The 19,982-nt window shown below is 37.4% G+C and overlaps 1 protein-coding gene across 1 annotated transcript in view; it reads left to right on the top strand.

The window, feature by feature from the left end:
- The window catches only part of CTNNA3 (catenin alpha 3), a 1,620,267-nt gene that overhangs the window by 325,488 nt on the left and 1,274,797 nt on the right, over nucleotides 1–19,982 (top strand). The gene's annotated exons all lie outside the window — the stretch shown is intronic.

Genomic DNA, 19,982 nt, shown 5'->3' with positions numbered 1-19,982 from the left:
CTTAATGATTCTCTCTAGAACTTCCAGGACTATATTGAATAGAAATTGTGAGAGTGGGCATCTTTGGTTCTGGATCGTAGTGTGAATGCTTCCAACTTTTCCCCATTCAGTACGATGCTGGCCATGGGTTTGTCATAAATTGCCTTGATTGTGTTGAGGAATGTTCCTTCTGTACCTAATTTGCCTAGAGTTTTCATCATGAAAGTATGTTGTATTTTATCAAATGCTTTCTCTGTGTCTATTGAGATAATCATATGGTTTTTGTTCTTCAGTTTGTTGATGTGATGTATCACATTGATTGATTTGTGAATGTTGAACCATCCCTGCTCACCAGGGATAAATCTCTTTTGGTCCAGGTGGATAATCTTTCTGATGTGTTGTTGGATTTGATTGGCCAGAATTTTGATGAGAATTTTCATGACTATGTTCATCAGGGAAATTGTTCTGTAGTTTTCCTTCTCTGTTGCATGTTTTTGGGTTAAGAAATTAAAGTGATTCTGTCTTCATAGAAAGAATTTGGGAGAATTCCCTCTCTTTCAATTATTTTGAATAACTTGAGATCAAGTGGAGTTAGTTCCTCTTTCAAGATCTGGTAGAATTCAGCAGGGAAGACATCTTTTCTTGGGCTTTTCTTTGTTGGGAGGGTCTTTATTATTGATTCAATTTCTGTCTTGGTAATGGGTCTGTTTAGGTTATCTATGTTTTCATGCTTCAATTTAGGTACGTTGTATGTGTCCAGGAATCTAATTTTTTCTGGTAGGTCTCCAAGTTTGGTGGCATACAGCTCTTTGTAATAGTTTCTGATGATTCTTTTTATGTCTGTGGTGTCTGCTGTTACATTACCTTTTTCATTTCTTATTTTATTGATTTGGGTCTTCTCTCTCCTTGTTTTGGTTAGTTGGGCCAATGGTCTGTCAATTTTGTTTATTTTTTTTTTTCAAAAAACCAGCTCTTTATTTTGCTGATCTTTAATTTTTATTTTGTTCAATTTTGTTGATTTCTCTAATTTTAATTATTTCTTTTCTCTATTTTTGGGTTTGGTTTGTTGTTGTTTTTCTAGATCCTTGAGGTGCATTTATAGTTCATTTATTGGTGCCTTTCCAATTTCTTGATTTAGACACTGATTGCTGTAAACTTTCCTCTTAACACTGCTTTTGCTGTATCCCATAAGTTTTGATATGTTTATTGTCATCCTCATTTTTCCTTTTTTTGGACAGGCAGAGTCAGACAGTGAGAGAGAGAGAGAGATAGAGAGAAAGGTCTTCCTTCTGTTGGTTCACCCCCCCAAATGACTGCTATGGCTGGTGCGCTGCGGCCGGCATGCTGCACCAATCCGAAGCCAGGAGCCAGGTGCTTCCTCCTGGTCTCCCATTGTGCGCAGGGCCCAAGCACTTGGGCCATCCTCCACTTCCTTCCTGGGCCACAGCAGAGAGCTGGACTGGAAGAGGAGCAACCAAGACAGAATCCGGCACCCCAACTGGGACTAGATCCCTGGGGTGCCGGTGCTGCAAGCAGAGGATTAGCCAAGTGAGCCGTGGCACCGGCTCATCTTCATTTTTTCAAGAAATTTTTTGATATCTTTTTTGATTTCTTCTATGACCTGCTGTTCATTCAGGAGCATGTTGTCTGTCTCCATGTGTTTGCATGTGTTCTAGAGATTCCTGAGTTTCTAAATACCAGTTTCATTGCATTGTGTTCTAAGAAGATACATGGTATGATTTTGATTTTTTTGAATTTTCTGAGATTTGCTTTATGACCTAGCATGTGGTCAGTCCTAGAAAAAGTTCATTGCACTAGTGCAAAAAATATGTATTATGTATCTATAGTGTGGAGGGCTCTGTAGATATCTGCTAGGTCTATTTGGTCTATGGTGGCAGTTACCTCCGTTGTTTCCTTGTGGATTTTCTGTCCGGTTGATCTGTTCATTGCTGAAAGTGGGGTATTGAAATTTCTCATTACTATTGTATTTGAGTCTATATCTCCCTTTAAATCCATTAATATTTCTTTTTGATAGCCAGGTACCCTGTAATTAGGTGCATTACATTTATAATAGTCACATCTTCCTGTTGAATTGATTCTTTAATCATTATATAGTGCCCTTCTTTGTCTCTTTTAACAGTGTTTGTGTTAAAGTCTATTTTGTCTGATATTAGGATGGCTATACCAGCTCTTCTTATTTTCTGTTAGCATGAATTATCTTTTCCATCCTTTCACTTTTGATCTGCTTGCATCTTTATTGATAAGATTTGATTCTTGTAGGCAGTAGATAGATGAGTTTTATTTTTTAATCCATTCATCCAGTCTGTGTCTTTTAACTGGGGAGATGCAGCCTTTACATTCAGAGTGACTATTATAAGTACCAACTTTGCACCGTAATGTTTCCATAGATAGTCTTAATTTCATACTTTGTGTTCCTTTGTGCTTTTATTTATGTATTTTTTTATTTGAGAGTTAGAGTTACAGACAGTGAGAGGGAGAGACATAGAGAAAGGTCTCCCTTCCGTTATTTCACTCTTCAAATGGCCACAATGGCCAGAGCTGTGCCAAACCGAAGCTAGGAGCCAGGTGCTTTTTCCTGGTCTCCCACATGGGTGCAGGGGCCCAAGGATTTGGGCCATCTTCTACTGCTTTCCCAGGTCATCGTAGAGAGCTGGACTGGAAGAAGGGCAGCTGGGACTAGAAGCGGCCCCATATAGGATGCCGGCATGGCAGGCGAAGGATTAACCTACTGTGCCACAGTGCTGGCCCCTCCTTTATGCTTTTACTGGGTTATTTTCTGCATTCGTCTTTTGTGGTGATGTTCCTGTTTCAGTGTGTAGCTCATCCTTGAGTATCTTTTGTACGACTGGGTGAGTAACAAATTCTTTATGTTTCTGTTTGTTGTGGAAGATCTTTATTTTATCTTCATTCATAAATGAGAGCTTTTCTGCGTACAATATTCTGGGTTGACCGTTTTTTTTTTTTTGTTTTGTTTTGTTTTTGTTTTTTTTTCTCTTAAGACTTTCAATTTATCTTACCATTCATTCTCTCCTTGCCTGTACAGTTTCTGATGAGAAGTCTTGAGTGAGTTTAATTGGGTTTCCTCTGAATGTGATTTGGTGTTTCTATCATGCACATTTTAAGATCTTTTCTTTATATTTTACCGCGGGGAGTTTTACTACAATGTGTCATGGTAAAGATCTTTTCTGGTCATGTCTATTGGGTGTTCTGTGTACTTCCAGTATTTGGATATCTCTTTCTCCAGATTGGGGAAGTTTTCTGTTATTTTATTAAGAAGGCCTTCTAAAACTTTATCTTTTTCCACGATTCTGGGACTCCTAAGATCCATATGTTGGATTGCTTGATAGTATCTTGTAGATCCCCAAACTTGTTTTTTGTTTTCTAATTTCCTCTTCTGTTTTTTTTGGTCTGACTGTAATATTTCCAGAAATTTGTCTTTTCATTCTGGTATTCTTTCTTCTGTCTCACCTATTCTGTTTTTAAGGCTTTCCAGTACATTTTTTTAAATTTGATCTATTGTATTCTTCATTCTGACTTCTCCTTAATATCTCAATTTCTTGAGAGCACTTTTAATTTAAGTTGTGGATTTGCTTCTGATTGCTTCTAAGTAATCTGATGATTAAAATTTTCTGAATTCTGTTTCTGGCATATCCTTGGGCTCTACATAATCACCTTCTATTATTGAAGAGTTGTGGTGTTCCTTTGGGGGGCTCATAGTGTCTTCCTTATTTAGGGTTTTTCCTTTGTTTTTGGCATTTATGTATTTTTTTGTCTGTGGAGATGCTCTTGTGAGGTTTCTCTCTGTTATGAGCTACCATGTGTTTGTGCATTGTAAGTGGATGCACAGAGCATCATCTACTAGAGTCCTGCTCACTTCTCAGTCATGGTGGAAGTGGGTACAAGCTCTGTTGCACAGAGCCACGCCTACTGGGGCCTGGCTTGCTTCTCAATGGTGGATGGAATTGGCTTGTGTTTTCGTTTTTCAGGACTTCTCCTTGTTGAATGGCTTGTGTGGTGGAGAAGAAATTCCTCTGAAATGTTGTGGACTTTGTTCCTGGGTTGGGGAGTATGGTGAGGTGGTCCCCACAGTTGATGGGCATGTGCTTGGGAGGCAAAGGCTGCAGTCCCTTGGTTGCATTCGAAAATGTAAACAGACGATATGGTTTCGTTCAGCCACTGCAGGTCCAGGTGGGGTAGAGAGTGGAGATGGAGATGGGCTGGGGAGTGCCTAACTTCTCTGCCTTTCTATAACTTCTCTATTTTTCCTGCTTGGAATGCAAAAATCAGTTCACCAAGCTCCCTTTCCTGCTGCTATTCCTAATCGCTGCTCTGTGGACCCTATTTCCTGATTAACCTGGTCTGTTGGGGGCTGGCATCAGCCATCTGGGTCTTGCCTCTACCGGCCTCTGCTGCTTCCCTTTCTTATTTGCCCTTTCATCTTTCATCATGGACCTACCCAGTCTGGGCTTCCTGTCGTGAGTTTCTCATGGCTCTATCTCTGTTGTGTATCTTCTCTCCTTTCTAACTATCTATTTTGCCCTGCCTGACCCAGATCCTCCTGTTGTTATACCACCATCTTGGGACCACCTGTATCTGCTTTTACATCTGTAGTATGTTGTCCTGTAGTTTTGAAGTAAACTTTGAAATTGAGAGTTCCTCTGTGATTATTTTTTTCCAAGATTATTCTAGATACTTTGCATTACTACAAATTTTAGAATCATTGTGTCAACTTCTGAAAAAAAACCTACTAGAATTTAGGGAAAGTTTGCACCGAATTTATAGTTGAAGTTAGGAAATATTATCATAAAAATATTTAATATTTGTGGTTGGTGCTGTGATATAACAGATAAAGCTGTCACTTGTAGTGCTGGCATCCCATTTGGGCACCAGTGAGTTCTGACTGCTCCACTTCTGATCCAGCTCTCTGCTATGGCCTGGGAAAGCAGTAGAAGATGGCTTTAGTGCTTGAAACTCTGCACACATGAGGGAGATCAAGAAGAAGCTCCTGGCTCCTGGCTTCAGATCAGTGCAGGTTGGGCCTTTGGGGCCTTCTGGGGAGTGAACCAGTGGATGGAAGACCTCTCTCTTTGCCTATGCCTCCCTGTAACTCTGCCTTACAAATAAATAAATAAATCTTCTAAAATATTAAATATTCCAATCTATGACATGGAATGTCTATTATTTATTTAAGTCTTATATAATTTTTGTACTTTGTTACATTTATTATTAAACATTTCATTTTTTGAAGCTATTATAAGTGGAATTGTTTCCTTAATGTAAGGTTGGGGTTATTTATTATAATTGTCCATATGTGTTATACAATTGATTTTTGCCTATTGATCTTGTATCTTGAAATGTTGCCTATCTTGTTTTTTAGCTCTATACCTTTTTTAATTGTTAGAGTTCCACATCTCATAGGTATCCCATAAATTTGGGCAATCTTTAAATCTTTAAGCATCTTTTTATTTAGTTCGATTGATACAGGAACCAAGGGGTTCTGTTGCTTATTTTGGTATGCTACATGGAATGAATTTTTGAGTGTCTTATTTCTGCATTGGAGGTCAACAGCAACCTTCTGGGGTTGTACACGTTCCAGAATCTTTCATCTGTTTTATTTATGATAGGAAAGAGAGAGGTAGGTAGGTAGGTAGTATTTATTCAGCTGTTGATTCCATTTGGTACTAAACACATACTTCTCTGTAGAGCGCAAGAATGCTAATTCATTTTATGTACTAGGGTAGATTAAAACTATTTTGAGAGACAAGAGTATTTAAATTGGCAAAAATGAAACAGTAAATGCTCTGAATTTCGGTCATCTGTGCTGTATATATAGTTCTTGAGTAAGGCAAAATCTGTGTTAATCAGGAATCTGGATTTTAAGTACAACTTGGCTTCAAACAGGTAGGAATTTAAATTCAACTTTCTGTCTGTTGCCATTATATTTTGAATTCAGAAGCTTTCTAAATGAAATCCTGTAAGCACGAAACATGACCTAGCTGAATCCTAAGATTTACAGGTGAACTTGTGCTAATGTTTGTCTTTAGAATGAAAGCTGAAAGAGAGCAGGATATTTGTATTATCTATTTCTGTGCCATTTATTCTGTCTTCTCTGATATTTTAACCTTACATTATAGGGCAATCTTTTGTATGATCAGTAATACATTTCAGATTATTAATTGCAAATTTATTAATTTGAGTTGTTGTTCATTCAGTAAATAGGTATCAAACACCTCTCAAGTACCTGCATTGGACTTAAATTCCCCCGGAGAAGACAGAAGACACGTATGATTAACAACTATAACACCTGATAGACAGTATATCAGTGACAAATAGTAAGAAGAAAATAAGCAAGGGAAGGAGTTGTAACATATTATGGTTGGAATTTTTGATTGACATAGTACTTGTAGAGGTGATAAGAGGTAAAATTCTGGATAAATGATAGTAAACTGATAGGGTTTTCTGACAGACTTGATGTAAAATGGGCGAGAAGGGTAGAAATTTCAAGATGCCCACAGGTTTTTGACCTGGGTAACAGGAGGAATTATCATTAACTGAACTGGTGAGGACAGTAGGAAGACTTAGGATTTGATATGTTTCAGGTGCCTATTAGCAAGACACCTGGCATCAGTATTTCTGTCCATTTTTTGTCCAGTGCTTTTAGAAAAGCTCATCTGCCTCTCTGTGTAGCTCTTCTTAGGCTTCCCATACTTTTCCCTATAATCCTTATTTTGATTTGATTCACCAATTTTATCCCAATTTATTTATTTTAGTACATTATTCTCTAATAATTTCTGAGGAACACAGGACTTCAGAGCTAGGATTGTACCTTTGTTTTGTACTTCTCAGCTATTATTAAAATTTAACTGTTGAAATCATATTTTTCCGAACTTTGCAAGATTATTAGGTTTCACACAATCAGCTGGATCTGATTATTGGTTAATATAAGGGACACTAGGCTGGCGCCACAGCTCATTAGGCTAATTCTCCGCCTGCAGCACTGGCACCCCGGGTTCTAGTCCCAGTCGGGGCACCGGATTCTGTCCCGGTTGCTCCTCTTCCAGCTCTCTGCTGTGGCCCGGGAGTGCAGTGGAGGATGGCCCAGGTCCTTGGGCCCTGCACCCGATGGGAGACCAGGAGGAAGTATCTGGCTCCTGGCTTTGGATCGGCACAGCACACCGGCCATAGCAATCACTTGGGGGGGTGAACCAACGGAAAAAGGAAGACCTTTTTCTCTGTCTCTCTCTCACTGTCTAACTCTGCCTGTCAAAAAAATATATATAAGGGACACTAAAATTTGCTTTTTAAAAAGTGGGTCCAATTTTGGACATCTTTATCTGCATTTCGCTCAAGGTCTTGCTTCCTATTTGGGAATAGGTAAGAAATCTGGTATTTTCTTGAACAGCCTGAGATTCATGGAAATAAACTCTGAGTGGCATACTTCAATGTAAGAACAAAAAACTGTTATCACTGGGATTTTAAAAGAAGTCTTGGCCAGAATGCCTTCAAGAATAGTTCATAAACAAATCTAATTGTCATACTTAAGAACACAGTTAAAGAATGCATTCTAGACTGAGTATAACTTAATTTTGTGCAGCTGTGAATTTCTTTTCCAACATTAGAACTTTTATTTCATGGGAAAAAAAATATTTTATGACAGTTGCCTTCAGATTTTCCTGACCATTTTTAAAGTGGTGAAAGGTATTGTTAATTCATTGGTTACTCTGCTAGCTTGTATAAACAAGGCCCAGCAGTTGGAAGAATGTGAGAATCCAGGATGTCTTAAAGGGTGAATAGGCATTTTTCACGAAGTGTAAGGGGAGGTTAGAACATTTGAAGCATCTTCATACAGTTAATTGAAAGTGTGTATTATGAGATGCTACATTTGGATTTCAGAAGCTTTTTTTGCAACAAAATAAGTTTATTTTAAAAGTCCCATTTTCCACAAACTTTTTGAATACCCTTATCGCATATGTGAATACACTTTTAGAACCTCTTAAGATTCTGTGTGACTGGAGAGGTGGGTGGCTGTTAAGAGGGGAGTGGTGGAAAGTGTGATTAAAGAGAGAATCTAGGGTCAAATCATACTCATCTGTAACCAAAATGACCTTTATTAATATATGTGAAGTAACAAAGTCAATGGAAAATTTTAAATTTGGGAGTGATGATAGGATTTGAATTTTTAAGTCTCCTCTATTTGTTGACTCAAAAAAAGATTGTATTACCAAAAAAGTATATGGTTCTTATTAAATATTCTCTAATCAGTCTCTCCTTTTTGTGTTCACAAGCATTCTTTTGTTTCATCCCTAATCATTTCTCTACTAGAGTAGGGCTACTGGTGAAGATAAGAAGAGAGGAACAATTTGGAGAAATATTTAGTGACTAGAAAAAAAAAAATCTTACCTTTTGGTGGGGATGAAAGAATAGAAAAGTCAAGGATATTCCTCAGGTCCCTTGTTGATTAGCTGGATATTCAGACCATTTAGAGTGAGAATATTCAAGGAAAAACCTATGGGGGTGTTGGTGAAAGTGCAAGAAAGACAATGAGTTCAATATTAGAGTTGGGCCGGTGCCGTGGCTCAATAGGCCATTGGAGAGTGAACCAACGGTAAAAGGAAGACCTTTCTCTCTGTCTCTCTCACTGTCCACTCTGCCTGTCCAAAAAAAAAAAAAGAATGTTAGACTTGAAATATTTATTTTGAGATTCAACTTAAATTATACTTGTGGAGCCCAGAAGAGAGGTAAATCCTTGCCAGTTTAAACCTCTAAGACAGTGGGGGAAACATTTTAGGAATCAAATATGGTTAGTACTCATAATTTTCTATATAAAGTTCAGGTAAGAATGTTCTGGAAAACTGTTTTGCATTAAGTATTTTAATTTCTTTCTCACTCTGGAAGATAGGAATTATTATCCTCATTTTATAGTTGAAGTAAGATTTAATTATTCTACTCAAAATCTCTGGGCATTGGAATGCTTTTGTATTTGGGATTCTAACCCCAAAGCTCATGCTATTTCCATTATGCAGAGACAGACTCCTTGCCTTGGATCTTTTCAGAATTCACTCCTCCTGACTTACTGTAGGTACAGTGGGCAAAGGGACATGCATATCTATCTTTCTAAAATTGTCAAAGGTCAGGTACACATATCATGAATTTCAATCATGGAGACCGAATTAATAAGTCTCATGTAAACATCTGTATAGTATTTTAGAGCAGAGATTAGGGATCCTTTCTGTTCGGCCAATTTGGATATGAATGTTTTTACATGGGAACATACGCTCTATAATGTATCAGGATTTCACCACTCTCCACTGCCTTACATCTGTCCTATTCAAACTTCCCACTTACACACCTGAGTTTGTAGTCTCAGCTTTGGAGTCATACTTTATAGCAAATATTTCAAGCTTGCTGAATTAAACTAAAAAGAGAAAGTTTATCTCCATGATAAACAAATTATAAGATGACATATTTAAAATATATATGACATATTTTAAATGTATGTTTTGTCAAAGGTAGAGTGAAATATGAATGATGATACTTCTTAATTTCTACATGTTCCTGGCCTATGTTTTTCAGTACTCTCAAAAAGAAAATGACCTTAGAAAACACATTTGAATTTCTAGTCTCGTAGTTTGGTCCTGTGATTTTATCAGTCTTGCTCTGAAGCTGAATTACACAATGTGTTTCTATGATGAGTTGAATTAAGTAATGACAGTTATTTGTCAGGAATATATGCCTGAAATATGTATTATCTGTTGGGGTCAGTAGAGAAGGGAAGAGCTGAAGGAGGTTTTTGGCAGACTTCTGGAGCAGATGATGAAGCTGCTGATAGCAAACAGAAATGTGTTGGGTAGGAAGAGTGTTGGGTCAATCTTGAATCTACTCATAGCTAGACCACTACATGAGAAAAGGATCAGAGAGCTTTGAATGTTCACAACATCATGGCTGCTCAGTAAATGTTGGTATTTACAATCAATGCCAACACATTTTATTAATCTGTATGTACCTCTGGACAAATTCCCATTTCCTTTTTTTAAAACTAGGGTTAATACTTTTTTTATATCACTTTATAGGATTCTTTGTGAAAGAAAGACTAGGGATATATGTTGAATAGAATAAACACTGGGGCTGGCGCTGTGGTGTAATGGGTAAAGCCACTGCCTGCAGTGCCAGCATCCCATTTGTCCTGGCAGCTCCACTTCCTATCCAGCTCTCTGCTATGGCCTGGTAAAGCAGTGGAAGATGGCTCAAGTCCTTGGGGCCTTGCACCCACATAGATGACCCAGAAAAACTCCTGACTCCTGGCTTTGGATTTGCACAGCTCCGGCCATTGCAGCCATCTGGGTAGTGAACCTGTGGTTGGAAGACCTCTCTTTTTTCTCTCCCTCCCTCCCTCCTTCCCTCTGTCTCTCTCTCTCTCTGCCTCTATATCTCTGCCTTTCAAATAAATAAATAAATCTTTAAAAAAACCACTGTACAAATATAAGGGATTATTAACTATACAGTTGTATCAGCAGCCCAAGGCTTGCATCCTGATTGGACTAAGTGATGCTGTTTGCTCTCTGATGCACTAAAACTCTCAGAGAATAAGTTGGCTGTTTCTCAGAAGTGAGTCACAGAAACTTAAATTGGAAGGGAATTGTAAGGATAACAGTATTCATTGATCTTTGACTAGTTTTTTAAAACTCTAATGTGTTTTTCATAGATGTTAAACTGTACTTTAGAAGAAAAGTTTTCTAACTTATTGGTATTTGAGTCATATTGTTAAAACCAAGGGTGAGGAATGTCTGTCCTACTGGCTATAAAAGGCCATACATATAAGGCCCTACCAAAGGCAACCATAGGCAAGACTCAAAATTCAACAAATCTACAGCAAGCTAATTTTTAAGTTAACAATTTTGTGTGGCTGTGCATGATGTTATAAATATCTAAATGGCTGTTGGCAGAAAAAAGGTTCCCCACCTTTGTGAGGAAACATATGGACAAATGGAAGGGAGGCATGAAGTACGGCAACTGGATCTTGCTGAGTAGCTCATTATTTTTCTTTATTCCTTTTACTTTTAAATCATATGGCAGATGGCTTCAGATAGAATATTTTTTAGATATAAATTTTAGGTAAATAATAGATATATGTAATACAAGTTATATTTGCTTCTGAAACATAAAAATGAATGTAGTACATTTCTGAGCTTTATATAAGTTCAAGAGACAATATATATCTACATGCAGATACACACACATGCATACACACTTTTCTTTCCTAACTGATACAGTGGTCTGCATTAGAATTAAGTAATAGTGTTTTCTTAGGAGATTTGTTTGAAGTTCTTAATATTCACCTTGTGTATTTTAGCTACTCAAGGTAGGCACTAATGGTCCAGAATGACACCTGGGGGATATCTGAATACTAGTATTATATGGTTGCTCAGTTTCCTATTTGAATAATTCTTTTATTGGATTTGTTCTATTAATATGAAATAGACAATGGGAAATGAAGATAAAAAAGCAGTAAAGTTCTCTCCATGCTGCTTAGTGATGTTTTGATTGCAAAATCTTGCATTTTTTCCTTAATCTATTTTTCGCTCTAAATATTCTTTTATTTGTAGTCTGCTCTTGTTTCACCACCTTATATTCCTCAGCTCAGTTTATATTGAAGAAAATCATTTAAATTAGCAAGTGTTGACATTGTTGTGTTTTCTGGTGGAGCATGAAGTTGCCCAGTGACCAGTGAAGCTGTTAGTCTGCAGCAGCTTGGCAGTAAGAAGACAGGGGATAGAAGCCAACCAAGAATGGAATCCAAATAGCAAAGTATACATAGGCTTTTTGGCTGCGTGTCGCCTAAATCTTAAGAAAACAAAACTGCTGTTTATAAACTCCCTTTCCATCCTCTAGCAGACTGGTTTTGTCAGCTTCAGAAACTTCATTTTAACACCTGGAAGAGAAACTCAATAATTTGCAAGTCATTCTGCGTTGCTGAGTATCTGCTGAGCTATTCCACATAGGCAGGGGTATAGCTTAGTAAGGAAGTTTCTTTGATTCTCTGAAATGCAGGTTTGTCCAACGGCACATGGAATCTATTGCTGTGAAAATCCTTTAGCTTTGCCCTTTCCCATAGCCAGATTATAGGGCTTTCTTCTTTAGTTTTCAAATATTTAGACTTTTTTTTTCATTTTAATATAAGCCCTCAAAGTAGGTAGAAGATGCACTGCATATCCAATGTTCCCATCCTTCATTTAATAATGTAGGAAGCATGACAACAGCCCAGGTCTGTAAGCAGCTTTACCAGTGTCCTTTACCAAAAGAACATACACACTGTGAATATTTGCTTTCCTTTACTGATTTTTTAAAAAAAAATTATATAAACATTTTTATTAGCAGCAAACACAACACACAGAAACAAAAGAAGGGGTACAAGAAAAAGTGAGAACTCCCATTTGCTGATTTATTTCCCAAATGCTGGTGGGCCAAGGCTGGCCCAGGTAGAAGCAGGGAGGCAAGATCTGAGTCTCAGTTGGGTCATAGGAAGAAGCCTGTCACTTGAGCCATAACTTGCTGCTTCTAAATATGTCCATTAGCAGGATGCTGAAATCAGGAGCCAGGACCAAAGCAGCATCTTAACTAGTAGGCCAAATGCCCAACCCTAAACATTTCTTTCTTGAGATATAACATATATTCAGAAAAATGTACAGCTCAAGAAGAGTGTGGTTCAATGAATTTTTTCTGCTGAATACACCTGTGTAACCAGCATCCAGAGCAGGAAACAGAAAAAGTACTTGAATAACAAGTATTCCTTACTCCTTTCCATACTCTAACTACCCTCAAGAGTCACCTGTTCTGATTTCTAACACCATAGATTAGTTTTGCTTGAGTCTGAAATTTACATAAATGGAATTATATGTCTTTTTTGTGCCTGGCAGTTTTCATTCTATATTTCATGTTGCATATATGTTTATTTTGTTCATTTTTCATTAGTTTGGTTGTTTGTAGTTTCGGGATATTTAAACATATGAACACTAATTGTGTGTCTTTTGATGAACATTTAAACATGTTACATATATGTGGATTTCCTCCTATGACTAAGTAGTTGGATAATAGGATATATACATGTTTGATGTCACTAGATATTATCAAACAATTTTCCAAAGTAGTTATATTAGTGCCTTCACTAACATTTAATGTAAAGATAGGTGTGGTTTAATTTTACTGTCACTTTCTGTGGTGTTATGCATATAAATTTGTTTCAACACTGTGGTTGAAAGTATATTTTCGACAAATTCGAATTCTTGGAGTAATGATTTCTGAAGTTGCTATCCCCCTTTGCTTTTATTAGCTTTCCCCCACTTATTTTTCATTCACTTGTCTCTTTGTTTCCGTAACAGAACTTCTAGTATGTGCTGTACATTGCTAAATAATGGAATAGAAAATAAGAAGTTATAGTGCTTTGCATTCAAAGGAATTGTAATGAAGTGGGGCAAATAGCAATATGAACATAAATATTTCAATTTTTCACACAAATGTAGAAGCTACTTCCTTGATCTAGAAACTCTTGTGTCTTTGCTATAAATTTTCCTTTTCCAAGATAAACAGACCCCATAATTTTAAGGTTTCCTGATACAGAAGCCTTCTGAACTTTTCCAATTGGTTGTATTTAAAAAAAAAACAAAAACAAAAACAAACCTGTTCTCTTAAAGTATGATTACCACTTTTGCCCACAGTAATTCTGATTCTCAAGTCTATGGTGTGTGTGTGTGTGTGTATCTTTTTTTCTTTTTTTTGGAATGTTTTTAGGGTTCATTATTTTCTTATGCTCTCTTTGGTAATTTATTTATTAAAATATATTTTTAATTTTTTAAGATTTATTTTATTTATTTGAAGGGCGGAGTTACAGAGAGAGGGAAGAGGGGGAGAAGAAAGAGAGACAGAGAGAAAGAAAGAGAGAAAGAGAGAGAGAGAAAGAGAATGACTGAAAATCAGAATGAATATCTTCTATCTGCTACTTCATTCTTCAAGTGATTGCAAGAGTGAAGGCTGAACCAGATTGAAACCAGGAGCTGGGAACTCTCTAGATCTCCCACATGGGTGGCAGGAATTCAAATACTTGAGCTATCCTCTTCTACTTTCCAAGTTAAATTAGCAGGGAGCTGGATTGGAAGAGGAGCAACTGACAGAGGAGGAACTCAAACTGAAGACTTTTATGGGATATGGGCATCTCAAGTGCCGTTGGTGCTAGTACATACAGCTGTCGGGTTGAAATCCTGAAGTAATAATTTAGGTTTATTCTTAGATTCTTCTCTCTCTCTCTTTCCCTCTTTTTGTAGCATTCTTTCTAGGTGAAGTCCTTGTAAACTTCACACACATTACTTTAGTTCCCAAGTTTGAGCTGGTGATTCAGAAATCTGTTTATGTCTTAGATCTTCTGAAATCTAGATCCATGTATAGCATATAATCATTTGAATATTGTGCTGGTATCCCGCATTTGACTGATCATAAAATGTTCTTCACTTGTGTCTTCCAAAAACATTCTACTTTCTGTATTCTTGTCTTGGTGAATGCATTAATATGCATAAAATTCCTTAAACAATTCTCTGGACACTTCTGGATACATTCTCCTCTCCTTTCTTTCTAACTATCCTAAAACCCTACAATTTTTATCCTCTACATATTTCCTGGGGCCATCCTACAATAATCCACCAATAGAGTTCAGTGTTCAGTCTGTTATTTTCTCTTGCCTGGATCTGGATTATTGCCTGTTATCCCTGACTGCAGTGTCATTTTCTAATCTTCTCAGAAGGCTATTGCCAGAATAATCTTTGAGAATACACATCTGAGCTTGTCTTCTTTTCTGGCATGTTAGATAGCTCCTTTCTAGCTGGATTCATCACCATTCCTCCTTGGGTTTTCTGTATTTGCAGTATCACCTGCAGTGGCCTGCATGCTCCTTGCTTTTTCTTACTCCAAATCATTGCACATGCTGTTTTCTTTGCCTTTTGTTTTGTTCTGCCTGATTCACAGGGATAACACTTACTTACTATTTAAGATTCACTTCTTCTGGCCGGCACCGCAGCTCACTCTGCCTGCGGCGCCAGCACCCCAGGGTCTAGTCCCGGTTGGGGCGCTGGGTTCTGTCCTGGCTGCTCCTCTTCCAGTCCAGCTCTGGCCTAGGAAGTCAGTGGAGGATGCCCAAGTGCTTGGGCCCTGCACCCGCATGGGAGATCAGGAGGAAGCACCTGGCTCCTGCCTTCGGATCGGCATAGCGCGCTGGCTGTAGCGGCCATTTGGGGGGTGAACCAAAGGAAAAGGAAGGCCTCTCTGTCTCTCTCTCTCTCTCTCTCTCTCTCTCTCACTCACTGTCTAAATCTGCCTGTCCAAAAAAAAATTCACTTCTGAAATACTGCCATTTACAACAACTTGGATAAACCTGTGTGTGCAGGCCAATTGCACCAGTCAAACAGAACCTGAAGGAGGGAGTGGGAATGAAAAGAGGGACAAGGGCGCAGAGAATGGAGCCAAGACAACAAGGCTGATCAAGGCTCGTTTATTCCAGTGTCTCAGAGATATTTATACACAGAAGGTAACAACATACACAAGCAACTTATCCAGCTTTCTGCAACACAGTCATAACATAGTTAATTTTAACAGAGTGCTCTTGTTTAATCATCCTCCTTCAACATGGGAGTACGTGACTTTCTCATCCCAGGAATTGCACAAGCCAAGATTGACCTTGACTTGTCTATGACTCGTTTATTGGCTGCCTACACCTGTGGAATATTATGCTAAGTGAAATAAGCCAGTCACAGAAAGACAAATACTCTTTATGATCTCATTTCTATAACAGTATTTCAAAGAATTTGTAGAAAAATTGAATTAAAAGACAATGCAAAAATTTTAATGAATGTCTTGAATACCCCTGTATATGTAATCTAAAAGAGACACACTTATCGAAGGAAAGAGTTTTACATAGTTTGTCAAGAGTTGGAGTTTGGGAGAAATGGGGAAATGTTGGTCAAAGGGTACAAACTTCTAGTTATAAAATGAATATGTTTTGAGATTATAATGAACATCATAGTTATTATAGTTAATACTGTATTGTTTTCTTGACATTTGCTAAGAAAATAAATGTCTTCAGCACACACACAGTAACTATGTGTGGCTATGGATGTATGATTACTTTGAAGTAACAGTGAAAGAATATGAACATATACATTAATGCATCATATTATACACCTTGAATATACACCATTTTTATTTGTTAATTATACTTCAATAAATCTTGAAAAAAATAAACATTCAGCTCCTGTGAAATATTTTCCTTAACTCTCTAGCTGAGGGACTTTCCTCTGTGTTATGAATAACTAACTAATTTAGCTCCCATGTAAATTTGTTTATTTGTCTCTTCTAGGCTATGAGGTCTTTATCTTTGCATTCCCAACATTTAACACATTGCCTGCTATACAATAGAGTGTCAACAGTATTTTGTTGCATGAATGGTTGAATTAATTAACTGATAGTTTGGAGTTCTCCGATTTTTGTATTTCATGATCTTTAAAATTCCTAAATATATTTTGTTCTCTTGCCAGGGTTAAAACTCATATGTTGCTTCTCTACCCACTTTCACAGACTTGTAAGGTCTTCTTTTTAAATCCCATCTGTGTGTTTCTTCATCAGCTGGAAGGATTTAATGTCTCCTTATTTCAGAAATCTCATGTGAACTTTTACTTCTGGCACATTTTAAAAAAAGATATTAAATAATTAACGGGTGTTGAGGAGCTGAATTCTTTACATTTGCCCATCCAGAGCTCCCCTAATTAACTCTACCATTAAACATTAGATTACTTTTTTTTTTTTTGATCTGGGTTAGAATTTTAGGATAAATAGAGAACCTGTGAACTTCTGAGCCATTGTACCATCGTTTTTGTTTTTTTTTTTTTTTTTTTTAAGATTTTGTTTATTTATTTGACAGGTAGAGTTACAGACAGTGAGAGGGAGAGAGAGAGACAGAGAGGTCTTCCCTCCGTTGGTTCACTCCCCAAATGGCCGCAAGTCTGGAGCTACGCCGATCCGAAGCCAGGAGCCAGGTGTCTCTTTCTGGTCTCCCATGTGGGTGCAGGGCCCCGAGCACTTGGGCCATCCTCCACTGCTTTCCCAGGCCACAGCAGAGAGCTGGACCAGAAGAGGAGCAGCCGGGACCAGAACCGGCGCACACATGGGATGCCGGCGCCACAGGTGGAGGATTAACCTAGTGTGCTACGGCTCGACCCCCATTGTATCATCTTTTAAAACAAAACAAAACAAACCAGAGACCTCCCTATAACAACATTTTGTTAGGAGAATTTGCCTATTTACTACTGTCATTTATGATGTATTTTGGGAGAAATGTTCTTTCCTCAATTCTTCCTGCCTAAACTCTGCAGCCTGCCCTTTCCCCCTCATGAGTACAATATGTCATTTTTGAATGTTCACTGATCTGGTCATTTCTTGCAAGTTTCCAAGGCTTGCTATTTAGAGGGTATTAGTGCTCTTTAAGGAATCTTATTTCTTTTGGCAGTGATGAAAAAGCATAGGTTCAAAAGTCAAAATATATTTACATTTTAAAAATTCCAAAGTCCCTCCTGCTTTAACTTTGCTACAGTTTACAGTAAAATATACTTGGCCACCATCAAAGCAAAAGAAATACTTTTCTAACTTTAGCCTTTTTTGTCGTAATTCATGTTCACAGTATTTTACCTCTCAGAATCTAGCTAAACTTTGACACTGCTATTCTAAATAGAAAAGCATTATGTAAGGGTCACTTTAGAGCTAACTATGTAATCATTTGTGATTATACTGTGAGATACAGAAAATTTTCTTCAGCTCGTTCTGAATATTTGTACTTTTTATTATGATCCCTTGTAGAGGATCATCCTTTCTGAACATTAAATTATTTATCTTCTAAGTAACACAATGATAAGTTTAGATAGTACTGTGAAATTGTAGGGGATATGAAAATCACTAAGACAATCACAGGACAAAAACTGTATGTACCAAGTTTGATAAATCTAAGGAATAAAATAATTTCATATTTTTTTCTGTAAGTCTACTGTTTTCTACATATATTCAGTTTCCAATGTACTGTGTACTCAGTTTTTTTTTTTTTTAATTTATTTTATTTATGTGAAAGGCAGAGCTATGGGATCGGGGGAAGATAGAGATCTTCCATCCACTGGTTCACTCCCCAAATGGCTACAATGGGGCTAGGCCAGAGTGAAGCCAGGAGCCAGCAGTTTACAAAGGCTGCTTTGCCAGGCATATTAGCAGGGAGCTGGATCAGAAGTGGAGTAGCCAGGACTCAAAAGAGGCGCCCATATGGGATGCCAGAGTCATTGGCAGTAACCTAACAACCCATTATGCCACAATGCTGGCTCCATGTGTACTCAGTTTTGCAAGAGAATTGGCAAAAATGTCATTATCCTCATCACCAAAAGAATAGATGACTTCCCAGATCATGATGGTGTGGCAGAGCTGAAACAAGAACTTAAGTCAGAGAGGAGAAAATCATTGTGAGCCAATGGAGCCACAGAGGATCTTTTCTTTCTAATAAGTGAGTAAGAACAGGGGGTTGACAGCTATTTCTAACTGTCCTTCCTACATTATGTAAAGAAGTGAATCCCTCTAAACTGCATAAAATAGTAGGCAGCCTTTATTTTCAAAAGAAAAGGAACTAAAAACACAGAGGCACACACCACTTATCACCTCCTACAACATTATCCTGAGATATCGGAGTCTTGTGAAAAAAGCATAGAATTTGCAATACAAAGATTTATGCGTAATTCTCAACTCTTTTACCTGATTCTTCATATCTGTATACTAAAAACCTATTTAGATAAAATGGGGCTCATATTATCAACCTTATTTTGCCAAAGGGTGTTCTGATGACGTGTAAGATGTTACATAGAAGCATTTCATAAACCATGTGGTATTATACAAATACAAGTATTTGCTATATAGTAAATAAAGGAAATCCTACATGGGAAAGAATATAACATAGTTGGGGTGAGGGCTTAGGAGTCATACTGACTTGAGTTACAATACAAGAAAAATCACCATCTGAATCTACCACTTGGATAATGTATATGAAGTATGTGAACTATTGTAAATATCTATTGATTTGGATTGGTTTTTTTTAAAGATTTATTTATTTATTTGAAAGAGTTACACAGAGAGAGGAGAAGCAGAGAGAGAGAGAGAGAGAGAGAGAGAGAGAGAGAGATCTTCCATCCGATGGTTCACTCCCCAGATGGCCGCAACAGCCGGATTAGCTTGTTTTTTAAATAAACTATTTGGGAATAATTTTAGATTTCGAGTTCCAAAGATAGTACAGTGAGTTTCCATCTACCTTTCTCTCAGTTTCTTCCATTTTATTGTTTGCCAGAACAAAGAATTTAACACTGACATATTACTCTTAGCTATCAGTAAGCTTCATTAGGATTCACCAGTAGTTTTCATGAATATCTGCTTTCTGTTCTAGGATCCGCTAATCTAGTGTATCACACTGCACTTGGTTGTTATATATCTCCATAGTCTCTTCTAGTTTGTGACAATTTATTATTTAGTCTTATTTTTCATTACCTTAATGGTCTTGAGTAATACTGCCCCTGTATCACCTAACATCTCTACCAATTTGGCTTTGTGCATTGTTTTTCACATCACTGGACTGGAGTTAAGGGTTTATGGAAAGTTTGCCATAGAAATGAACTGTTATTCTTGCCACAGTATATCAAGAGGTACATAATATCCATGGACATCATTGATGCTGTTAATCTTCATCACATGGTTAGGTAGTGCTTGCCAGGTTTTTTCATTGTATCATAGTGATAGTTTTGAGCAGCTGTCACTTAGCTGGGACTCTCTCTTCCCTCTGTTTGTAAAGCTTTTCATTTATATTTACTTCAAATTGTCATCTCACAGACAAGCTTAAACAGATTTACTATATGAAGCCTATCTCTAAG

This window comes from Lepus europaeus, chromosome 17, assembly GCF_033115175.1.
Source record: "Lepus europaeus isolate LE1 chromosome 17, mLepTim1.pri, whole genome shotgun sequence".
NCBI lineage: Eukaryota > Metazoa > Chordata > Mammalia > Lagomorpha > Leporidae > Lepus > Lepus europaeus.
This window is presented reverse-complemented; position numbering and strand designations above follow the sequence as displayed.